Source organism: Hyposmocoma kahamanoa, unplaced genomic scaffold, assembly GCF_003589595.1.
Source record: "Hyposmocoma kahamanoa isolate Upper Pololo Valley unplaced genomic scaffold, ASM358959v1 175, whole genome shotgun sequence".
Classification (NCBI taxonomy): domain Eukaryota; kingdom Metazoa; phylum Arthropoda; class Insecta; order Lepidoptera; family Cosmopterigidae; genus Hyposmocoma; species Hyposmocoma kahamanoa.
This window is the reverse complement of record NW_020653685.1, coordinates 160,887-187,684: the sequence shown is the minus strand read 5'-3', so window position 1 is coordinate 187,684 and position 26,798 is coordinate 160,887. Positions and strand designations below refer to the sequence as shown.

Sequence of the window (26,798 nt, the reverse complement as noted above, 5' to 3'; positions counted from 1 at the left end):
TAATTATTAATACAAAGATCGAACACTCTGAAAAAATTCCTTCGATCCGGCCGGATTCGAACCGACGTCTTCTAGCATATAGTGTCAGATGCTGTACCAACAGCTGTAAAGGTATCTAACTGGGTGGCGAAATATCATAGACTTTTCATAGACGGCGCTACGGCTAAAAAGTCGTTGAAAAACCAAATACAAAGATACGACGCAAGCACATAAAAAAATTCGTGAGGTCCGCTGGTTCATTCCGTGGCTTAGTTGGTATAGCATCTGACACGGTATGCTAGAAGACATCGGTTCGAATCCGGCCGGATTGAAGGAATTTTTTCTAAGTGTTCGATCTTTGTATTAATAATTACCATATATGTTCTAAAAGGAATCATAGGGCCTGTGAGTGGCACTCCGGTACTTCCACCTGATGGGATACTTGGATGAAAGCTCGTGGAATCGTCGGTCCTCATCATCGATCGCCGCCGTTGATGAGGAGGATTACGTCAATAAACAACATTTGGAGACTCAACGCGTCTTTCTTCACCCTCTCGCTACGTATACCTACTTGTTACACTTATATAATTTTTCGACCAAGTTAAAAGAGAAAACAAAGTTATTTTTAAAAACGGCTGATGTATTTATAACATACATATCCTACTTAATATCAAATGTATATTTTAGGTATTATTTTTATGAGAAAAAGCTAAAACATGTTTAAAAAACAGATTTATCTACGAATTTAGAATTTGCTGGTTGTGTATTTCTTTCGTCCTAAGGCAGTATATTAACATCATAAACAACTACTTTTGTTCCATGACTTCTTACAAAACATAAACAATTCTAAAATTATTCAAAAAAAAAACCCGACTGAAAAAATATTTTGCTGGAGATATAGAAAAAATATTCCCAACTCAATATTTTGATTATTTTTCTAGCCTATGACACTCCCACAATCAAGATGAAACTAACGACACCTCATATGTTAAAATCCATCAAGCCGTTTAGGCTGTACAGCGTGAACAAGTAATGGACATACATACATACTTGAAAAACATAACCTCTCGCCGGCGGGTAAAAAATTACCAAAAATTAACCTTTAAGTTTTTGTTGCACTAACGCTTTTTACGTTTATATTTACTTTTTATTTTATTCTTATTATACAGACGTGTGATACTGGACTATTCCACACTGTTTAAAATTATCAACTTTGAAATGGGTTCAAGTGAGATCTTAAACCACGCCTTGTTTAAGATTGGCAGTAAACGTACCCCAATAACTTTTTCTTTGCCATGTACCACTAACAATGTCTCATATAATGATCCTATTTTTGGCATGTTTAGAGCTCATAACAACTTTTCTAAAGATTTGGACTTATTCTCCCATAGTCGCTATACTTATTTAAATATTTGTAAGGACAAGCTGAATATGTTGGATATTTAAGAATCTCATTGTTTTTGTATACGTGTAACATGATTTTTTGCTATTGTTTTTAAGTGCAAATTTTAATTTTTTTTTATTATGTTTAATAACCTGTTAATTTGTAGTACTTATTTATTTCGCAAATGCCGTGTGTGGCTGTCATAGGAATACAAATTTGCTCCTATTAAGCGTCTACAAAGTTTGTATAGCTACAGCTATGACAAAAATAAATAAATAAATAAATGAAGTAAAACTGACTATAAATTCTGTAATAAATACATTTAACTGCTTCCGTGGCCAAACGGGTACCGTGCTGGATTGCCACGCAGTGATACTGGGTTCGACTCCTGTGCCGGGAGAAATATTTGTTGGGCCTACATTTAGATATTTCTCTCGTAAATTTGAGTGTAATTTATGGTTGTCTGTGTGTGTATCCACGGCAGCCGCGATACAGGGTTTCCCTAGTGCTGGGCTATGAGTGTGAGCGTTATTTTACAAATATCTAACACTTGTTATTTAAAAATGGTCGATTAAAAACCATGTTTTAGCTAAATAAACATCATACCTTCATCACTCATTCCGCGTCTTTGTTGTTTATATTTTAAAATCTAAATTCTCAAAAATCTCTGCAATAAACTTTCTCGAAACGATGTCGCACAATTAAAAAAACAGTAAAACACTCATTTTTAACTGCAACTAGATAACATCGCCATAAAAAAGCATTTAAGAAGTTTATGAGTCCTGGGATGGTTCGGCCTTTCTTACATTTTGAATGACTTTTTATGACAAGTCATGATTAGAATATTCCATGACGAGAAATCCATTGTTGACAGAAGAAATAGTTATTTGTTATGGAAGGCTGCAAAGTCGTTGTTTGACGCGATTATTTGTATTGAAAACAGAGCAAGCGAAGGATGCTAAGATCGAACCACAAGCGAAGCAAGTGTCACAAAACACGAGACGCAAAACAACTTTACTGGCGAGTTAAACACACAACTTTTCACCTCACTATGGCGAGGAAAACGGTAGATGAAAGAAAAACAGTCTAACAAATCAGTTTCATAAACAAAATTAGTTATTCTAGTCAATTTAATGTCAACAATAATAAGAATAGAATATACCAACGGATTTATATTACATACTTAGAATAATAACGCATAGAAACCTAGTCCGCACACACTAAGTGAGGCAAATTGCAGCGCGCCCAATGAGCCTACACGAGCGGGCGGGCCTTCAGTGCTCAAGGTCAACTTGCACCGCGAACAGCTCAAGAATTTTAGCTAAAAATGACGAAATGTGCGGTAAATGAGAGTAAAAATACCTCAGACAAACATAAAATAGATATTAACATCACATTCCACAAGGAAGTAACGCGTTTCAACTTGTATTTTTATATAAATATTCACTAAAACCGAAAATTAACCTACTACTAAAACTAGCCTACGTGAATTTGATTTTTGCCTCACTTGTGACAGTTCGTTTGTTAAGAAACTATCATTCTATGCGTTATTATTCTAAGATTACATAAATAATGTACGACAAATCGCTTAGTTGAACGAGTCATTATGTTTTTTTTTTCATCGAAAGAAAACGTTATATTCATAGTCCATCGTCGAGTTCGAATTTCAAAAACTTTTTCCACGCTAGCAAATGGAAGAAAGCCTTACCGAGCTAAAGAAGTGAAACAGAAATATGTACCTTCTGTATTCTCCACGTCGTTTAATCGTTGTCACATTGTAGCGATCTGACATCTGGTAAGGATTTAAATCCCAAGTTTAAAACCATAATAAAACAAAAACTTTATCCAAGAGGTTACATAAAATACAGTTTCTGCATAACAATCCAATGAATTCATCAGTTTAACTCCCAAGGTTTGTAACTCAATATTTTCAAGTAATCTGCCTAACGAATAAGGTAATAATATTAATTTTTAATATGTGAGACCGGTGGACAGATTGTAATCCTGTCGAGAGGAATTTTTCTTTGTGTTAGTTCTTTGTATTAATAATATTTATAACTATATTACGAATTGTACAAAAAAAAAGTATATATCATGATAGTAAAACATAAAAAATATTTAATAAACTCTTTTTATATAATACCAGGGAGTGACGGGACGAACAAGTCGAGGACCTGGTGGTAAGTGACACGCCTATTTATAACAGTTGCAGTGCCACCCAGAGCTTTAAATCGCAAAGATCTTAGGAGAACCGCCACTGCGCCCGTATGTAATTTCACCAGCACCCTTGCCCTTCCAAACCGGAACGCAATAATGTTCACATTACAGCTTACGGGCAGAAATACGTAACGTGGCAGTACTTCCTTGGGGGAACTTATTCAGAGCAACTCCTAACTCATTCTTCTAACTCATTATTTTCAAGGAATCGTAACTAACCAAAAAGTAGAAATGTTTAATCAATTTGAAGATTTGAAATGTAATTTACCTGACCGTGAAATAAATTTTAATTTCAATTCGTAGATGTCAACAACACTAGTTCCAGATGCTTCACCATTATCAAAAGAAATGACAATCAAATTATTACGCATAAAGACTCCATTTTACAAGCTAAATAAATACATTCGATAGTGGGCATTCAATCGGATAATTTGTTGTTATGACCCAATTTTTCAAGTTCTTTGTTTTCACCCAAAGGAGAAATGATACAAGTTTTTTGAGCATGTTGCCATAGAGCGCGACTGTCGATGAAATTGACTACCATTAACTTTTTCTAATTAGAAATCTATTTCAAATTTATTTAGGAAAATTTCTAACTTAATTTTTTTTAATTAAATTTTTTATTGAATTGATATTCAATTATTTTTTGTGAAATTACTCCACTAGTTTGTTATAATTATTAATACAAAGATCGAACACTCAGAAAAAACACTCAGAAAAAATTCCTTCGATCCGGTCCGAAAGGTACTAACTGGGTGATAAATCTGTCATAGATTTCTCATAGATGGCGCTACGACTAAAAAGTCGTTGAAAGACCAAAGTACAAAGACACGACGCAAGCACATAGAAAAATTCGTGAGGTCCGCTGGTTCGTTCCGTGGCTTAGTTGGTATAGCGTCTGGCACAGTATGCAAGAAGACGTCGGTTCGAATCCGACCGGATCGAAGGAATTTTTTCTGAGTGTTTTTTCTGAGTGTTCGATCTTTGTATTAATTTTTTTTTTTTTTTTTTCAAATAAACCAACCAGCCGGCCGTGAAAGCCGTGTAAAGGGCTCAAAACGTTGGTTTATTTGTAAAAAAAACACATGTACCTACGCGATTTGAGTCCGGAAAAAATCGCACACGGCCACATCTGCAAAGTGACAACTTTTCAAGAGACATGTCTGAAGATTCTTGTGAAATTAATTGACAAGATTTTTATTCGTAATTTTAGGGTTCTCTTGACACGCGATGTCAATGGAATCCTGAAGATGGTAGCAAATAGACTGGACTCGGCTATCCTCAGCCGGTTAACTTCCGTTCATTTTCAATGAGTTTACTAACATAATTTTAAGTATTTTTGTTACTAACATCCTACGGATGAATTGATCTGAGAATAAAGGATTTTTGTTTTTTTCATTTTTATTTATTTTATTTTTCTTAAATATGAGAGTAATACAATTTCCCATATAGATAATTTGTTCTTCTTTTTAATACATAAATAAATATAAGTAGTACAAGTAATTTGGCTAATGTAATGGAACTAACTTAGTCCGAAGTTTTGAGTCAAGCGCAAGTTGCAAAAGATAGTCTCATTTCGTCGGGATATAGAGACAAATTCACGATATAGGAAAACTATATACTGTGATAAACACAGAAATCGCTCTCGCCTACAGCTGCATAAGGAAGTCACTACAGCCACATATCTTTCTACATTAATTTTGATAATAGTGACCCTCCCTACTGACCCTTAGGGTATACGAGAAAAGCACTATAACCTGTGCGCGCAGGAGCCTTACAAGTTCAGGTTCGAACAAACATTTTTTTATAATACTAAGTGCCGGGAAGAATATGTCGTGCACCTGGTGGTAAGCGACACGCCTGTCCATAACAGTTGCTGTGCCACTTAGAGCTTTAAATCGCAAAAAGATTTCAGGGACACTGCCACTGCGCCCGTCACCCTGATACATAAGAAAACAAGTCCCATGTGCCTGTAATTTCACCAGCACCCTTACCCTTCAAAACCGGAACGCAGTAATGCTCACATTACTGCTTGGCGGCAGAAATAGGTAAGGTGGCAGTACTTCCCAAGACGAACTCTTTCACAAGGAACTTTACTGACACAAAAACTCCTTCGCCTTCTCCAAATTCAGGGACATGTAAATATTGACTTCTCAAGTACAACAATACTAATCTATACGACTAAAAAGTCGTTGAAAGACCAAGTACAAAGACACGACGCAAGCACATAGAAAAATTCGTGAGGTCCGTTGGTTCGTTCCGTGGCTTAGTTGGTATAGCGTCTGGCACGGTATGCAAGAAGACGTCGGTTCGAATCCGACCGGATCGAAGGAATTTTTTCTGAGTGTTCGATCTTTGTATTAATAATTATAACAATACTAATCTTTTTTTTTAAATGTGGTCATTATAAAAGAAAACAGCCACAAAAATTGCAGTCGATGTAGCCATAGCCGTGGCAGCTGCTAAGAACGAGCTAATTAGAGCGCAGATGTGCGTTTGAAAGTTGTCACCGCTCACGACACAGCAATGTGTTCTTATACAAACAATAATTTTGAAGTTTTTGCGATTGTACACTTCCAATTAACTTATTCAGAGAAACGCTAACACAAGGTTGAATTATAATAACTATGTTTATATTATTATGAATCAGTGACCTCGTGTACCTGAACTAGGGTTTTCAATTTCGCTGCATTTCCGCGTTCCGGGAAAAAATAATCAAGACTACATCGAAAGCATATTTATTTTGCTTTTATTATACATCTTCTTCTTTCTTCCTCTTTATTTCCTCACATTGTTTGAGAAAAGCACTATACATGCCTCGGCGGGAACGGGGATAAGACTCATATTTTACAAGGCCTCGCTGGCCTTGTAACTCATACTCGTCCAGCAATCCCTTACTTCCTGGCCTCTTATAATATAATATAATGTATTATTACATGAGCAGTTAAGACAGAAAACAATAAACCAGCAGTGTTTTGAAGTAACAAGTTTACTTCGACAAACAATCCAAACAAACTCGTGTTGCCGGTTGTAATTGTTGTTCCGTCGTCGTTCATTTGTTGTTCCATCTTTGTTTTTCTTTGACGACTTCAATTTATGTCAACCCAATGAATATATCGCACTGTTACAATACAATAGTGTTATAACTCAAAAAGTGTATTTTTTCAGAATTTATGAAAAACGAATTACACAAAGATTATTTAAATTAATGCATAGGTTAAAGTTGTTTACTATTTTAAGAAGACAAAGTGTGTTAAATTTGAAATACCTAATGTAAAATCGACTAGCCCAATCATAGAAATAAATGAAGAAAAGTTAGACCTTGTTAATAAAGCTGTCTTTTTGGGAGTGACCTTAGATAGTAAACTCTAATGGTTACCACATATATCTTCCTTGGCCAGCAGATTAAGCTCTGCTGCATACGCAGTCCGTAGAATACGTGAGCTTACTGATGTTGCTGCTGCTAGACTAGTTTACTTTAGTTACTTCCAGAGTATAATGTCCTATGGGATTCTCATTTGGAGTAAAGCGGCAGATATACAAACCATATTTGTGTTGCAAAAACGAGCCATTCGTTCTGTGTACCGTTTAGGTTCTCGGATTTCTCTCAGAGAAAAGTTTAAGGAGCCTGGTATCATGATTGTGGCAACACAGTACATTTACTGAAATATTTTGTATGCCCGTAAAAATATACACAATTTAGTTAACAAAGAAGATATCCATAATATTTACCTTAGAATTAAGTCCAAACTCATGATACCACGATTACGTTTAACTAAGGCAAACGATTCTTTTATGGGGAACTGTATACTTTATTACAATAAGATTCCGGAGCATATATTAAGATTACCATTTCCTAAATTACAACTTACATTAAAAGTATTTTAAATGAAAAGTCATTACAAAATTGTAGACTACATGTTACATAAAGATGTATCTAAAGATAACGTGAGTGTAGATTCCACACAAATATGATTCAAAATGTATTCTATAGCATTTAAGTTTATTTGAAAAGAGCAATTCCTAGAGTAGAAACTCTGCTCGTTCGTCTAACAGCCAGCGTAGTGAACGAGCAGTAGCTTAAAAATGACATTTTCACCTCACTAGCTCGGAAAGGCTTTCTTACTTCATTGGAAATCTGCGCACAAAAGCGCTTTTTGCACGCTAGCGTGGAAAAGGTTTTGAAATTCGAAAATTCGTGATTTGTCGTACATTATTTATGTAATTTAGATCAGTTGGTATATTTTATTTTTATTATGGTTGATATTAAATTGACCACGATAACTAATTTTGTTTATTAACTTATTTCAATTCGTCGAAGAACTAAAATAATTCCAATAATCAGACAAAATTATAAGTACAAGCAAGAATGAAAATTGATGAGATGCAAATTCAGAACGCATCCGAAGATAAACTTTTTCTTTTGAATAAAAAAAATAGCGACGCGTTCCGAAACACGATTCGTCATAAGTACATTAAGTACTTATATAATATTAATCCGTTGGTATAATTTATTCTTATTATTATTGACATTAAATTGACAACGATAACACTGATTTTGTTTTATTGGATTATCTTAATTTGTCGAAGAACTACAATAACTTCGTTAATCACATAAATTTATAACACAAAGAACAAGAAAACGTATGTGGTTTAAATTCAGAACGCACCCAAAACTAAAGTTATTTGTTTTCAAATCTTCAATTTAATCTCTTCAATTTCAATACTTTGGATTGAATTGTTCTGTAATAAATTGAAAAGAAACAAAACATGAGCGAGTCTGAGTCTAGCGATGATGAAAAACTGATTTGTTATAGTTCAACTGTTTTTCTTTCGTCTACCATTTTCCTCGCAATAGTGAGGAGAAGAGTTGTGTGTGTAATCATAGCATCCTTCGCTTGCTCAAGTTTCAATACAAGCACTTGTGCCAAACAATAACTTTGCAGCCTTGCATAACAAATAACTATTATTTAGTAATTATTGAAATTAAACTAATACTAGCACAATTCCGTACATAAATAATATATGTTATAATATATTATTTATGTATATTACGAATAATTTTTATTATTATTTATGTAATATATATTATAATATATGTTAAAATAATTGTATCATTAGGTTTAAGTTTAAATTGTGCTACGCCCTAACAGGGTACCACATGTATGTATCTAAGTTTATTAAAATGTGAATTGTAATAAATGAAATTAAATTAAATGTAATAGTAATAAAAATGTTTAATAATTATAAAAATAATAATTTATAGGAAATGAAACTATTTTTCCGGATTTAAATCGCGTATATTTGTTTTTTCAAACAAACCGACGTTTCGGGCCCTTTACATATAATAATTTATATAGTATAATATTTATATAATAATTTAATTAATTTTAAGATAAAAATATTGTGTAATAATTATGTTTATTAATAATTATAGAATCTATAATATAAATAATTATCTAAACTAATTAACTACGTTCAAGCTTGCAATGTATTTAAATTCCATTGTAACTTTGCTACACCCTTACAGGGAGGGTATCACATGTATAAGTTTATCATCCATGTGAAATGCAAATAAATGAATATGAATATGAATAAATACGTATAATCCTTTGATATAGTATTTTAAATGTAATTAACGAAAATTATTACTTTTTCTTGAAAACGAAACTATTTTTTTGGATCTAAATCGTGTATAATTGTTTTTTATCCCGTGATCACGGCTCACTGAGGTGATAAAGTTATCAACCAGTTTTGTCTAATATTATGCAAACCACCCTACTTTCACTATCGTGATAGTAAAGCTGCTTGTGAAATTCGTGCAGGAAAGTGCTGCCACCTTACCTACTGTTGTAATGTAAGTATTACTGCGTTCCGATTTCGAATGGTAAGGGTGTTGGTGAAGTTACAGGGACATAAGACTTGTCAACTTATGTCTCAGGGTGACGGGCGCAGTGGCAGTGGATCTCAGATCTTTACAATTGAAAGAATTACCACCAAGTGTACGACTTATTCGCCCCGTCATTTGGGTTTCTAGAAAAAAGATATTTGCTGCCGTGAGTTACAAAAGTTAGAAACTGCTTGATCCAACCGGATCGAAGTGATTTTTTTCTATGCGTTCGATCTTTATTTAATAATTATAACAAACTAGTGGAGTAATTTCATGAAAAAATTAATTGAAAAAAGTGTAAAACACCCTGACAATCAATAAACTTAATTAAATACCTTATTTTTAAATTTTCCAATGAACATTCCAATTTATGTTACATATTAATTACAAATTGTTTTATTTTTACTAATGAATTTTTGTTAAATTAAATAATGAAAATTAGAAAAAAATTAAACATAATTCATTAGGCTCTTATAAATCCTGGACATGTATATTTAATTAATTAGTTTTTATTTTGTTTTTATTTTGTATTTATATTTGGTTTTTTGATGTATTATAATTTTTATTGTATTTATTATTTTGTGATTGTGTACTAAATTATTACTAACATAGTTTCTAAGCATTTGTTGTAAATGTAACTAACACCATGGACCCATGTAGTCTTAATAAATGAAATTTTGAATTTGAATTTGAATTTGAATTAGTACTGCAGTCTTATGTCTGCTAGGGATTTTTGCTTAATTTCTCCTTTTCTCCCGAATATTTGCGTATATATCATATATATCTTCATTTTCATTAAAAGGTCACACAAAGTGACAATAAGCATATGAGACTGTTTATCACCCATCTGTGAAATCGGTAAACCACTGCAATAAATCTCAGGCGAATATCGAGATATCAAGTAGTACTTTCCCAAACCAGAATTACCGTTAGGGCCCATCTGAGTGACCACAGTTTAAATCAAATCCAGTGGAAGATGTTCCGTTATTTCCAACAGTATACACTGTATCGGATTGGAAGACTGGGAAACTAACTGTCTCAACCTGGAACGATGGTAACATTCGGTGTACTAATAGGTCTAAGATGGGATCTAGACCCAAACCCAATCTCAACTTCAAGCAGAACATGGGACGACACGTACATGCCGAAGTGTACGTCACAATTTCTTGTGCGAATTTAAACCTGAACAAAGGCTACAAGTAAAAGACAAGGGTTTTTCAACAAGAACTTTGTTTTGCAAATCAAAATAAAACAATGAATGAATTTAGATGACAATAATTAAAATATTTATTGTATTAAAAAAGTAAGGTTTAGCAATTATGAATGAAAACTGATATCTGATAAATGTCCACCACGCCCACAGTTACAGATGTCGATTCTTTCATCAAAGTTTTTAATCTCTTTTCGACAAAATGGTGGGTCTGGTTATGGTTTGGTTCGTTAATCACTTCACGAATATTGAGTTTAAAGGCTGCAATCGATTCGATTGGCTCCGCTTACACTCTGTCGTTAACATAACGCCATAAAAAAATAACCCAGCGATGTTAAGTCACGTGATCGATCTGGCAACGTAATGGCTGAATTTCGTGAAATTATGCGATCGGGAAAGGTTTGCAATAAATTCATTGTTTCGGTGGCTGTGCGACTTGTGTCGTTGGCCGTCGTTTTTTTTTTAGAAAATTCGGCTGTCACGGTCAATGGATTACGTTATCGAAAGATGTTAACAACTCAATTTTGGCCTATTATTGATGATATGGATGTCACTAACATGTGGTTTCAACAAGACGGTGCCACATATTTAAACTCGGATAGTTAAGCAGCATGCACTAGCCAGCAGTCACCCGAACATCGAGGATGGTACAGAACTGTGTAAATACACTGAATACTCTCGGAGAAAGTAATACAGTGGTCTTGGGCAGAGTTCCAGACCACTCTGATATCGAGGGTAATGAGTCAGCGGATAAACTGGCAAAGACTGGTGCTGAGGAAACCTTTATTGGACCCGAACCCTTCATAGGATTAGCATACAGCCTGGCAAAGCTCACTCTGCCAAATGAGAGCACACATCTCTTCCGAGAAGAGTGGCTACAGAGCAAGGGCTTGAGCATTCTAAAGTGCTGATTGCTGCCTACAGTACCAAACACTGTAGAGAAGCCCTGTCATTGAACAGGAATGGCATAAAAATGCTCACTAGATTCTTAACAGGGTATTGTGGCTTGAACAAGCACATGTCAAATATTGGACAGAGAGAATAGATAATGTAGATTCTGCCACCAGGCGGATGAAACTCCTGTTCATCTACTCACCCAATGCTACCACCTGGTTCGAAGTTCCATAGTGGGCAGGCACATGCCACAACCAGAAGACATAAATTCTGTCGGAACCAGGAAAGTCCTTCAGTTCTTCAATGCTGTCGGCCTTAGTAGTGATCACAATAGATCAGTTAATGGTCGCAATGCAAAGCCCTGAATGAAGCCACCCAAATAATAATAAATAATAATCCACTGCATTGACTACTACATGATGTTATAACTACTATGATATTCATCTATTTATTGTAAAAATAATCTAGTTTGTTACTATTATTGATAGATCGAACAAATGCCAACCGGGGTTAACTGCTCTCCTAACCGAGCTAATGAACAAATCATCAGATTGCACAATTTTCCCAATGTACTCGTTATCTATCTTTTCTTTTTAACGGCTCAAAAACTAAGTAAAACTAGTGGAATATTTTCACAAAATAAACCACTGCTTTCAAATACTCTGTACAAAAATTAGCAAAAGATTCTGTGGTTTCGGACTAAAACACTTAAACGGAGCTCGTACAAATCAACACCTCCGTACGCGTATAGAAATAAGCTTGAAATTCCCTTCTCAATACTAAAAAGATGTGTAATAAATAAATTGGTAGGTGGGAAATACGTTTGCGGATGTATAAACCGAGACAATAAGCCAAAATATATTTGTTACCGAGAATTCTTTTCATGTGGATTTGTATGGGAGGCGTGCATATTTGAAACCATGTATGGTAAATGCATTCTATACCAACTTCTAAAACACACTTCTGGACACAGATCTCTAACATGAATAGGGCTTTAGGTCAATATTTCAAAAGAGTATTTCATAGTTTTTAATTTCATTCGTTTATCTAGCGAATGAGCAAAGAAATTGCCAAATTTGATTGAAATCAGTTACCGGAAAGTAGGCGAAACCGGATTCATCCCCTAGTTTGCCACCCTTAGAGATGAAATATTTCCTTCATTTTTATCAATACTGAGATACTCTATTTCCAACAAATAGAATCATCAAAATCGATTCACAAAATGCCGGCAGTAATCGCGTAACAAAAAACATACAGTCGAATTGAAAACCCCTCCTTTTTTAAAGTCGATTAATAATAAGATTATTTGAACTATGATTTAGTTCGCCGGGCTTTGGTATTGGCTAACATGCCTTATGTCTTGGAGCCTCCGTGGATGTGCCGTACAAACGGCAAGAGACCTGACGACCTGAGCTGAATTGCAGTGGAGACTACGGGGAATTGGGGTGCGAAGGCCAAAGAATTCATCAGGGAGTTGAGCCATCGGCTTAGAGATAGAGGCTGTGTCCACGCTCTGCATCTTACTTGGTACAACAAAGTTGGCCATTCAGCGCGGCAATACTGCCTGTGTTATGGGGACGTTTGAACCAGCTAAGACTCAGAGCGGTCCTTTTTACATAATAAAAATGGCTAAGTCTGGCGAATTGTATTATTAATTTTTATGTGACGAAACCAACTTATAGTTGATGAAACAAATGAGATCAGTTAATAAACGACTTCTTTTTATTAAACAACACGGATGTCGTTCGTTTTAGAAGCTGTTGAGGTCATTGTGAAAGAGTTCTTCCAGGGAATACTGCCACCTTACCTATTTCTACCGCCAAGCAATAGTTTGAGCATTACTGCGTTTCGGTTTGGAAGGGTAAGGTGCTGGTCAAATGACAGACACATGGGACTTGTCAACTGATGTCTCAGGGTGACGGGCGCAGTGGTAGTGCCCCTAAGATCTTTGCGATTTAAAGCTCTGTCTGTCCGAAACATTTACCGTCAAATAAGTAACACTTGACCAGATTTAAAGACAGCGTCACATATGAAGCTTCATTGGCATCACGCATAAGAATCGGACTTATTGTGCAGACGCTCTTAGGGCAAATATACTCTACCAATACCTATCTTTGGTAATCACGGATAGAACAAAAACGAATGTAAACGCACCCTAAATTCGTTTTACTTCTTTCCTATAAACGTTTGGCCAAAAATCTTAACAAATGTGACCGGAGTTGTAAAAACACGCCAGATGCATTGAGGCGATCGTTCCTCGACCTATTGTAACCCCCAAATTCTACACTATACGTAGCTATTACACTATCCGTACTGTATATACCCTAAATGTACCGCCGCAAACCGGCTTACACGCACATCCATTGCCTAATACACACAAATACACCACTAGTGTAATAACTCACATATACACAATTACAGCTCGAATACACAACGCGTATTTACAGCCAAAATGTACGCACACACGGTCAGGAAGGTAGATGCATTGATGCATTGTATGCACTCCTGCGCATGGCACACATTGATCTTTGTGGGAAGGGCAAAGGGAAATTTGGGCAACAATTTGTGACGTATTGTTTGTTCGACTTGAAAGAGAGCGTGTTTTTCTTTCTTTTTTTGCTAAAAAATCAGAAAGATAGAAAATAGGATAACCGTGCAAAAAAGTGAACGAATGAATTAAATATTGTTTTTTTTACTCCTGTACTGTCAATTATAATTTCATAAATCATATTATAAAGGCCCTCTTTTTAGTTATAAATCAAAATTCTATTCTCTATGTCTAGTCACCACTGAGCTGAAAAATCTCATTAAAGTTCTGTACCATAATGAGTTTCAAAAAAGAACGTATTTTGCTAGTTAAAATGTAAATTAGGATGCTACTCTAACGCTATACTGCCTCCTGATTGGTTAAATTGACCTAAAAATCTTGCAACTGGGCCATAAATCTTTATAAAAAAACATATTGGTTAAAATATGTGCGGTACTTGGCCTTTTATGCATTGTTCTGTGTAAGTCACCAACCCGCATTGGACTAGCGTGACGAACTATATGAAACCCTCTCCTTAGCCTAAACTGACAGATCCATGTCCAGCAGTAGGAATAGGTCATAATAATATTTGAAAACTTCGCACATAGGTTTAGTGAACACTTTTCCCTGCATCACTCTGTACATCTCTGTATTGGTTTTCGGACACGAACGCCTGTGTGTATAATGTCTGTCCATATGTGTGTGGGCATGTGTGTGTTGTTGGGGATCATTATTCGTAAGTACTAGAGGATAGGACGGTTGTACATATAGGTTTTTGGGTGTACAGTGCTTCCAATGAGTTTTGATAAATTTCTTTTTTCGAATTTTTTTTTAGTTGTGAACCAAAATTGGTAAGTGAAACGTTTAAGAAATTATTATTTCGGTATCCGTCTGTCCGTCACAGTTTAATTTGGCTAAAATAATAGAAAGAGAAATAGGACAAATTATCTGAAGAAATATCCGGTTTTGAAGGGTAAGGGTTTGAAAAATATTCTGCCAAATCATTACGGTGACAACGGAGCTCCGATTAGCCAGCCAGAATTCAAAACAATTAATGGGTGTCGTCAATGGTTTCACTTCAAATCGATCAGTTTAACTTCAGCTTTATTTTAATGACGATAACTGAAAAATTACATATTTAATATTTAAAAACCGATGAAATGTGATTCCGTTTGTAATTAGATAATTTCCTGTTTTTCCCACACAACCGAATGGAACAGCCCTCCATAGTTATAGATATTATCTTTATTATTTGTGATTTCAGTGCAAACGAGAGTTGATATTTAAAAGCGATATAAGGCCCATTTGTCTGATGTTTTGCGAGAGATGGATGAACCTTATTTCGTCTCTATGCTGGTTATATACTCGATGGTTCTAAGCATTTAAGAACAAAAATGCAAGATCGTTCGAATTGTGTGCCCGGGTTTGTATATTACAGGTTCAAGTTTAAAAGTGAAAAAACATTTAGTGCTTTGTTACTTTTGATGGAACCAGGTTATATTTACGTTATAATGCGTGCGAGTTTAGACTTAAAACTTTATAAAAAAAGGCAGTTTAACTTTATGTCATTATTATCAATCAGTCAAGGCAGAAAGTTGTAACTTAGACAGTTGAACAGCCTAAAACTTAACTACTTTGCGTAACTTCTAAGTTCACTAAGTTATTTTACTTAACATTTTAAGTATTTTCTTTAAAACAGTTTCAATGGTGAATTTAGGCACAACTTTGTGAAGAGGTTTAGCTTTAAGCGCGTTTGCGAGATTATACAAATCTAGAAAACTCAGAGTCACCTCGAATATCGCTTGTGCACTAAGTCCCATTCGAATCCGAGAATATACGAATATCGCTTGTACACCTAGAGATAAAATGATCCCTGTGACATTTCGTACCGTCCGTACAGTCCGCGAACGCGCTTTACCAAAATTAAAGTAATAATAATGTATTTATTTCCCTCCATAAACATAACAACTGAACATGAAGCAACTAAGATAGACAAAAATTGTGTTTATATAATGTTTGCAAAAGACTGGTACGTAAACTAAGCAGAAGCTTAGGTTACCAGGTCTCTCACTACAGACAACTCTCTTAATACTATGATTGCAGAGGTTAAAATTAAGCGTAAGATAAACTTAGGCTTTCATTATAAGAAGTTCGTCGTATCTGCGTCCCAAAAACCATGTCGTGATTAACGCTCTTGCTTCATGTTTAGTGAGGAGTAACATGTTTAGTTTATTAAACGAAGTTCTAGTGTTCGGCACTAGTAGTAGTAGTCTTCGATTTGTAGATATAGACGAGTTTCTAGAAGGGGGAGTGATTGAATGTTGAGGGCAAGTTGTATCACGATATTTTCCTTCACCGAAAAGCTCATGACAAATTTCAAATGAAATTTCACACATAAGTTCCGAGAAACTCATAGGTGCTAGCCCGAATTCGAACCCACGGCCTCTGCTTGAGATGGCAGGTCAAACCATTAAGCTACCACGGCTACACGGATTTGTTAGTCTTATATTAAATTAACTAAAACATAGGAAATGAAACTATTTTTCCGGATTTAAATCGCGTATATTTGTTTTTTCAAACAAACCGACGTTTCGGGCCCTTTACAGGTCCCATGGTCACGGTTGACTGAGGTGGTACAGTCTTCAACCAGTTATGTCTAATATTAATGCAAACCACCCTATTTTTTCACTATAGTTGCAATAGTTATTAATTAAATACCTTATTTTTCATTTTACAAAGAAAACATTTAACTAAAACATGTCAGTCTTTTGACTCCGCCTTAGGTAAGTGAAAAGCCGTCAAATCTGAATTTTTTTCTCGATTTTGCTTTTCATAAACAGAGTTAACAAATTAAAAAAACAAACGGAATACTAAACCATAATTCGTTTGTAAAGAACGTTTACTTCCGGCACAGCTTCCTTTGTTTTTTCTTAATTGCAATATCATTTACGTTTAGTTATTTCTCATGAAAATATAATTTAGCATTTCCTAGATGCGATATTTTCGTGTCGTAACTTTTCTTTTTACGAAAAATTTCTAAATGTTTAATGATATCTTTCTCTTGAATTCATCTCTCCGCAATCTCCTTTCCGAGGCACAGGTGACAGGTCTCTCTTAAATGGTAAAATGTCTGTCGGTCACAGTTGCAATATTTAACATTATACTATTAAACCTCGACCTGCTCCCATAGCATGCCGCCTTGATAAAGCTATTATATCCACATTTAGCTGTCAAATTCGAATGATAAAATATCATTTCAAAATTTTATCACAATAGCTAACATGGCGAGCACCGTGACGCCACATGTTTGTCGCATCGCGTGTGCCTCGACCAATGGCTGCAAAAGAATATCACAGTGCCAAACATGGCCGCGAGTACACAATAGATTTTAAAATATTTTGACATTTCTGCACATTAATTTTATCAACGTAAAAATTGAGGGCAACAAACGAGATAAAAAGAAATAATAAAAACAAACAAATTGATATATACAAATTATGCGAAAAAGGTGAGGACATTTTTAATACAGTTTAATACACGAGACTAATTAGGAATACGTATATATAACTTATATTATAATGAAAATATATAAAAACTGAAACTACAAAAGCTTTTCGTTTCTTCGTTTTCGCGGCGATGATTAAACGACAAAGATACACGTAATTTCATATCGTTCTTCTTGTTCTTCACAATGTCTAACTGTAGTTCATTATCAAATAAACAAAAAAAAATTAAAAAGCAAAACGAATGACTCTAGTGCGGTAGGTTACCGATTCAGTAATCGCAATAAAAAAATAAATTTTAACAATGGCAACATGGCTTTATCACTGAAATAAATATGTCACGGGGAGGTTTATCACACATTGCATGTGATATACTGCCATGCTACGGCCACTGGAGCAGAAACAGGGTTTACGATGGAAAGAGTTCGCACACAGAATGTCTATTCAATCGTATCTTAAAGATTCCGGGTTGTATGTGCTCGGAAACCCCGACGCAGATGGGTAATTTCATTCCTGGGCTGTGCGTACGATGGCGATAAGAGCTTAATGTATGGAAATTCATATACCCGGTAAAATATAATATATTAAAAACATCATAAACAACAACATTTAGTAGCAGTAGAGCTCCTTGAGAAAGAGTTCGCCTAGGGAAGTACTGGAACCTTACCTATTTCTGCCGCCAAGCAGTAATGTGAACATTACTGCGATCCGGTTTAGAAGGGTAAGGTTAACTTATGTCTCAAGGTGACGCGCGCAGTGCCTACAAGAACTTTGCGATTTACAGCTCAGAGTGGCACTACAACTATTAAGAATACGCGTGTCGCTTACCACTTGGTAATACAAAAAGAACAACTTTTATTCCTGTATAACTTTTTACAAAACGCAATAAATTTACCAAAAATAAACCTGTAAGTTTTCGTTGTAGTATGCGAGACTTTTTAGACCTGTACTTGGTTGTAAAGTAAGAAGTTCAAACATGCAAGTGTCTCAGACTATCCCTTAACCCCGCTCCTGCGTTTTGCATCGGCTGTCTTTTGTTACCGCACAGAGTTATCACCGGTTAAAGCGATCTATATTTTTGTACGAAAGTAAATTCCGATAAATTATGAAAAGTAATGGAACAAAAGTTGTTTTTTATTATGTTAGTAATGGACTATATTATTGCGAGGTTGTTACTATTTTACATATAAACCTGTGTGCGCTTTTATTTTCTTTAAAAAATTCATACGTTTTTTCGCAATGTCATCAGACGGAAGGAAGGTAGCATTGAAACGGCCACGAAGAACGTTTTGAGATCAAAATGTGAGTAAAGCTTGAAGAGGTTGCAAACCCTAATGAGCCTAGACCAGGTTCACGACAATAAAATAAGAAAACTTCAGGTCCACAGAAATTTATTTCAAGTTGATGGTAAAATTTCAAATTGATGGAAAAAGAGGCCCAAAAGGGCCGAGTTATACTGAATTACAGACTGGTATCAAAATTGGCACATGATTAACAATGGTTATTACAAATTGTTATTAAAATCGGCTCATGATGAGTAATAGTTATTAGAAATCTGTATAACAAAATCAGAATGGCGATGCAAAGAAATTAAAGAAAGATTCAAAATTTAAAAAACGAGTGGCCAGGTACCGGAAAAAAGGCGATGAAAAGGTGGAATGACGATCTAAAGAGGTCACATTGTCACAAGGTTTACCAGAATCGTACACAATGACGATCAATAGACTCTGCCTACTCCATTGGGAACCCAAATGCGCGAGTATATTTATGAATCCGATAGACAGTAAAAACGTGGACGAGGATGCTAGAAGATGCCTACTCACTCAGGTCTTAACGTATCTAGGTTGCATCCTTTGGGAAAAACAGAATAGCCGTGATCAATACTTTCATTGCATACCATAATGCTTTATAAGGTATAGTAATAGGGTTCTTTTTACTATTCGCAAGTGAACGAAATTTAAAATTGTTCGACAAAATTCGAATAAGGAATTTTTTAGATTTAAATAAAATAACGTATGGAATAATACGTTACCCTCTTACGGCGTGATAAAAAAAACCACTGACTGTTTTAAAGGAGCATATTGTATAATAGGATTAAAAAATACATGTTCGGTTTTCTTTTCAAATACTTGACAAATAAATGAGTTATGACGTCGCAATGTTTTCCGAGAAATTGTGAATTATTGCTACCTACCGCTTAAAATTGTCTTTTTTTTTTATAAAAAGTAATTTGACCTCCATCTCACCTGGTGGAAAGTGACGATGAGGTCGACAATGTAGCATGCACACCTAAATAATGCCTATTCACTCTAGCATTGAAAAGGTCCAAGTTATAACTTTCAGGCAACAAGTCTGCAGACATGAAATTCGAACACTTCGTTCGAATCCGTGGAATATCAACCAAAACATAGGGGTGAAATCCCAGCCCACGTCTAGTCCCCCGACGATGAAAAGGGGAAGGCGGAATCAAATTATGCAATTCCATCGCACACTCCGTGATATGTCCTGTAGAATACCGATAAGCAGGCAACTTTACGGCGGTGTTCAAGGCTCTGCAGCTTTGCCTCTACTAATTCCGAGTCACTTATAAGCCTCTTGACACGTTTGTCGATTGAATCCAAGGTGGCTAGTTGGTATTTAGCAGAGTCATCCCATAAGTGACAGCAGTACTCCATAAACGATCGGACTTGTGCTTGGTATAGCGAAGCAACTGTCCCGGTGTGAAGTAATGCCTCACCTTGGAAAGGATGCCAAGCTTCCTGGCTGCATTTTTGGCCATGGATTCAATATATCTGCCGAAGTTGAGATTGGACGACAGGTCCATTCCAAGAAGCTGGAGACGGCCGGCTATCGGTATGGATATATCACGAAAAGTCGGAGTCAGATGAACGGGTCTCCGTTTTGTGGAGAACAGATACGCCTGCGTTTTGGTAACATTAAATTTGACAAGGTTGGCATCTCCCGAATCGGAGACTGCCTTGAGTGTCAAATTCAAACTACTAATCATGGCCTCTCGACAGGACTGGATTTCTTCTCCACTGACCCTTGCATTGCATCTTAATAGTATTACATACATTTTATGTATTTAGCGCTTCCTGTACGACGTATTATGTTTAGTGCTTATAAATGTTGCTACATTTAAGTTTCTCATTTGTGTGTTTGTATAATTCTTTTGAGACAATAAATTTAAACCAAAAGAATAAGGCAGTTTTCACCAAAGCCTTACTTTACTTTTCCTACGACGGAGAACCCTATTTGTATCACAAAACAGCAGTGGTGGGTTTCGAGTTGAAAGATAAGGAAAGCCAGCCCGGATACAGATAAAATATTAATATCTTATGTTCCACAGTCGGCGAAGCATTGCTGCAAAACTGCAGTGCATCACCATTGATGCGCAAGGATAGCTTCCACGCCACTATCCGTAAGAGTGCTTTAAAAATTCGTGGGGCTGGTGGCAAACCGGAACGCAGTAATGCTCACATTACTGCTTGGCGGCAGAAATAGGTAAGGTGGCAGACAAGGAGCTCTACTGCCTCGTTCTGCGAGTACTTCCACCAATTCACGAAATTTTTTTTTGTTTATTTATAGATTTTTATTTTTGTAAAAGAGTTATTTCGTTAGTGGTACTATAATAAATGGAAAATTTAACCAGTCTATCCGAAGTTTTTTTGTAACGAGCTTTCAGAATCTAGAAATTCTGAATTAAAAACAATTTTTTTACCTACAATTTCCAGGAAAATGTCAGGGATTTTTAATACTATGTAACGTAAAACGGAACATTATCCCACGGAACGGAACGGACTTTCATGTAATTTTCTAGCTAATGGGCTAGTGGTCAATGCTATAAAAAATATATTGACAGTTCATGTGTCAATGTTATACTTGTTGCAATTACTAGATTCGCTCTGGGCCTTTTGGAGGGAAAAGTGTCGTTTTTATTTTGACTTTCAATTATTTTGTCAAATCTAGTTTAAAGTGGAATAGGATAGTGCTATTGTGCCTTAATCGAAGATTAAAACGCGAAATTATACGAATCTCGAACTAAAATACCCGTATCGGCCCGTTCTAAGGAATCCCGAGTCAATCCAAGCACGCCGCCTCAAATTGCCTATCCTCTTTATGGCGGCCATATTTACAGAAACATAATTAAACGAAGACATGGCTCAAAAGACTTAATAATGTACCAAGACTTGGCTGTATGGTGTAAAACCTTTGCCTTTTCCTTTATGGAAAGAAGAAAAAAAAAATCTTGTTGCAATTAATTATTAATTACGTTTTTGATTAATTTACCGTTTATGTTGCTGCTATTTGGACTTTTTTTGTCGCAGTCGCTTTTAGTTGCTAGTAATTAATTTAACATATCTACAACACTTTTGTTTTTGTCAATAAAAAAAAATGCAGGTCTCAATATTCTTTATTATTCTGCTAAGCTTTAATTCAAGCTTTCTAGCAAAAAGTATGAGGCTGGCATTGAAATTACAATTATATGGACGTCGGGTCCGCGCTAAAAAGTGTCCGAACTTACAGGGCATTAAAATCATATACAGAGCGTCATTCACGCTCTAGTCTTCGTTTGTTCGACTGACAGCGAAGCAAGCAAAATTAGACAGTACTGCGATGACATTACAATTTAAATTCAACGTTTTAGCTTTTTTGAGAAATACATGTAAGCCATATAATATTTGCATGGCAGTTCAGCATGGTCACCTTTCGGCCACGGAGATAGTTGTCTTTGTATCCTGGATAAAATACGCTCTTTACGATCCTAAAGGATTTTCAGTTTCTTCCCCTTTTTCCTCTATCTAAAACCCACTAGGCCAGCGTCTCGCCAACAATACTGATGGGAGTAAAGGAGGCGAAGGAAGTTTATCAGGAGCGTGGTTGGCGGAGGTCCGTACTCCCTGCCAACCCCGGTAGGAGATAATCCCAATGACATATAAATGTAAGTATGATTTGAAAAACTTTAGCGGTACAAGCTTCTGTTAACTCGGCAAGAAAAAGTCGGTTGAATGTTAACCAACACCCTTTTTGGACCGAAATCGAAAACTACACCGGAATAAACCTACTTCATTCTAAAAACAAACGTTTACAATTACAAATTATTCTTAGTCAATACAAATAATTACTTCTTTAAAAGCAAAACCTTTTAAACAGGCTGTACTCCCAAAATCGGTGGGCCCAGGCGCATAGGTCAAGCACATTCTTTTGTCCCACTCACACCCTCGCGTTGGACAGAGACGGGTATAATCTAGACTTGCAGCCAAAAATGCAGTTTGGCCTGCCTGTAATCGGTAGTTTTATGCACTCGCTGTGTGAGGTTTTGAACTTACGATGTAAAGAAGTTTTGTGAACAAGTTTACTTAAAAATAAATTCAACGATATTGAGACTGCATAATATTTTTTATTGTCGTCATCAACTGGTGACATAAGTCTTTCTAGAAGCAGTGGAGCTCCTTGTGAAAGAGTGCGTCCAGGGTAGTACTGCCACCTTACCTATTTCTGCCGACAAGCAGTAATGTCAGCATTACTGTGTTCCGGTTTTGAAGGGTAAGAAGGGTGCTGGTGAAATTACAGGCACTTGGGACTTGTCAACTTATGTATGTTATTTACATTCAGAGAATTTTGACTGTTAAGAAATGAAAAGTATGTAATAATAAAATCTATTAAAATTTCCAAACGTTTTTTTCAATAATTATTCTGCATTTTCATGAATAAAAAGAAATAAAACATGCAGAAGTCTTGATAGTCATGTTGTGAATTCGGAACTATAGTCTATATATGTTAACTGCTAGTTTCGCCAAGGAGCATATAGATGGAGCTGTTATAATTTTACGAAATAAACATCGCGTATTTTTATTTAACGAAATAATATTTACTATGTGCTACTAAATAAAAAATAAACAAAATATTGAAGAGACATATGTAAATAATATTGTTTCCATTGCATCCGTGTACTATTTTAAGATTGCTAAATTTGACATAAGAGCAATATTACTTTAATGTTAAAGTCGCGTCATAGTACGAACTGAGTGAATGAATAGCCACAAAGCTGCCAATAAAACATCATAATTTTAACATGACAATAAGCTTACTTTAAGCGCATTATGGTACGAAAAGTCAATGTAAGGTTAAAGTAATATTGTTTTTTTTTTCACAGGTTGTAGTAGGTCACCTGATCCACGTCGTGGTGAATGTTCACCGATCCCACGGCGCCGACTCAACCGGCGAGAGGGAAACCCGGGGGAGTTTTAGTGGGGTAGGCCCTCCAGTCTGGAGGGAGAGTCCCCACATAACCCCTGAGTCTCCCTGGGCTCAGGGGTATCCATAAAGATCCCCCCCCCGTCAAAAAAAAGGTCACCTGATCCAAGTTACGGATATTTGTTTAGCACCTTTCGCCATCGAGTATAGAACCAGAAATAGAGACGAAATGTCATTTAATTTGTTTAAAAACTATTCTGCCAAATCATTACGGTGACAACTTCGCTCCGATTGGCCAGCCCGAATTCGTAACAATTGACGTCACTTCAAATCGACCAGTTTAACTTGAGCTTTGCTATAATGTACGAAAATTGAAAAATTGCACATTTAATATTTAATCACCGATGAAACGTGATTCCGTTTGTTTTGTAATTAGATGTTTTGCTGTTCTTCCCATACCACCGAATGGAACAGCCCCCATTGTTAGAGATATTATCTTTAGTACAATACATACAGAATATTTTTGGAGTATTCGGAGACGTGCACACAGGTCAGTTGTTGGAGTTGTACTATTTCAGTTTTCTAATTTGTGATTTCAGCGCAAACGAGAGTTGATATTTAAAAGTGATCTAAGGCCCATTCGCCTGATGAGTTGCCAGGGATGGGTGGCCCTTATTTCGTCTCTATTTCTGGTTATATACTCGATGCATTTCGCTAACGGTAAAGAAAAACATCGTCGTGAAACATGAAAACCCGCCCTGAACGGACGGACTATGATCTATACCCGTGTCTTGATGTTAAGATTATGCAGCTCCATTTGGATAGATAATGTGCCTAAAAGAAGGCACTGCTCGTAAAGCTAACCATAAAACTATGATTTGTGTCCATTGTAATAAAATTTCATTTCTTCGTAAAATTTCAACCCAGGCTGCGGTAGTTTACGACTAAAGTAACAGAATATGAAGTCTAATTTATTACCCTTTGCGCCCCAGAGATTCTTAAATTCGCTTCAGTAGATGGGCCTTAGCTGAAAACATTAAAACTTTTTGCGCTTCGTTTACATTATTTAACATCGATCTCTATTACGCCCGGAATTTGGAAATGCAGCAAGACAGAAATGCTTACAAAAAATAATCCCAAAGGTTGTGGCCTCGAGGGTAATGCCTAAATCATGTTGCTCGCGATTTGTCCCCAGATACATATAAATCCTTTCCTCACCCCCCGCAACCTTGGCTAGCGTCTGCATGTCATACCAGAATATATAAACTCGTGATACTGCATATGCGTAAACGTGTGGAGTTCTGCTACAGATTGCGTATCATCATTGCCAATAATGTTTTCTAATAATGATAAGAGTGATTTTTATTATTTTTTCTCAAACATGTTCGGAAATATTTGCATTACTTTCAAAAAACGAAGACGTAAAGTTTGTCATTTATGGATCGTGCGACTTATTCCCCGCCAAGGCCTGCAAAGTAAGTAATAAAAATCCATACTGTCCTTAAAGGATGGAAATAGTCTAAGATACTGTCCTCTTCTCAAAACTTTTAAATCTATCTAATAACATTGAACCATGTTAACAGGCAAAAGAAAAACTATTACAAAAACTTTTACTTAATTAAATTTTTATTGAATTGATATTCAATTATTTTTTGTGAAATTACTCCACTAGTTTGTTATAATTGTTAATACAAAGATCGAACACTCAGAAAAAACACTCAGAAAAAAAATATATATCTTTGTATTAATAATTATAACAAACTAGTGGAGTAATTTCACAAAAAATAATTGAATATCAATTCAATAAAAATTTAATTAATACAGTGAATAGCGACATCTCTCGCCAGGACTGGTAGCTGTAAAGGTACTAACTGGGTGATAAATCTGTAATAGATTTCTCATAGAAGGCGCTACGACTAAAAAGTCGTTGAAAGACCAAGTACAAAGACACGACGCAAGCACATAGAAAAATTCGTGAGGTCCGTTGGTTCGTTCCGTGGCTTAGTTGGTATAGCGTCTGGCACGATATGCCATACGTTGGTTCGAATCCGACCGGATCGAAGGAATTTTTTCTGAGTGTTTTTTCTGAGTGTTCGATCTTTGTATTAATAATTAAAAACTTTTACTATTAAAAAAAAGAAAAAGGTGGTAAACTAAAGTGATTTGGTATTATTTACCCCTTTTCTGCATTTTCGTCGCGAAAATTAGTTCTAGCGAGAAGAGCGATAACGAAAATACAGTAATGGATAATACTCTGTCTGAAATTAGAAAAGCGAATATTGACCATTAAAAACTTATGACATTTTCATGCACTGGGAACCACAAGAACAACACTATCAGACTACTATTAAATATGCCTGGAAAAACATCAAATGTTACTTTTGATATCAATTAATTTTGAAATTCGGAAGTACTGCCATTATATTCTATTTCAACCGCAAAACAGGAACGTGAGCGTTACATTCCGGTATTGAAAAGTTATGGTGTTGGTGAAACTACAAGCAAATTTCAGTTTTATGTCTCTGAGTGGTCCAGTGGCAGTGTCCCTCAGATATTTGCGATTTAAAACTTTGTATATCACTGGAACTGTTATGGATAGGCATGTCGCTTACCACAGCTATCATAACGAAAAACTAATGTACATATAGCATACTCTAAATTGCCATATTGATATGGCAATTATCCGCATTCAATTTTGTACTCCAGTCAAAACAATTGGTATTAAATAAATTAAAAATAAAGGTGTTATTCTATTTCAACTTGATAAACTGCCAGTTCAAAGTTAACTTTTTGAAACATAATACGCAAAATGTATGTACTACAAAATGCATATAGGTACAAAACACCAACATTGTATGTTTTCAAGTTCAATTATTCAGAAGCACGCACGGCGCGGGCCGGTGATTTCAACCGAGTTTAAAATTTAACTCAACATTGTCGTGACAAGTGACATTATTAATCTAACAAACACAATGTTATTTTCCCAGGTAGGTTGG

General features: G+C 35.6%; 1 protein-coding gene across 2 annotated transcripts in view; it reads right to left on the bottom strand.

Annotated features, from left to right (window-relative positions):
- The window catches only part of LOC113225823, a 101,023-nt gene that overhangs the window by 40,068 nt on the left and 34,157 nt on the right, over positions 1-26,798 (bottom strand). The gene's annotated exons all lie outside the window — the stretch shown is intronic.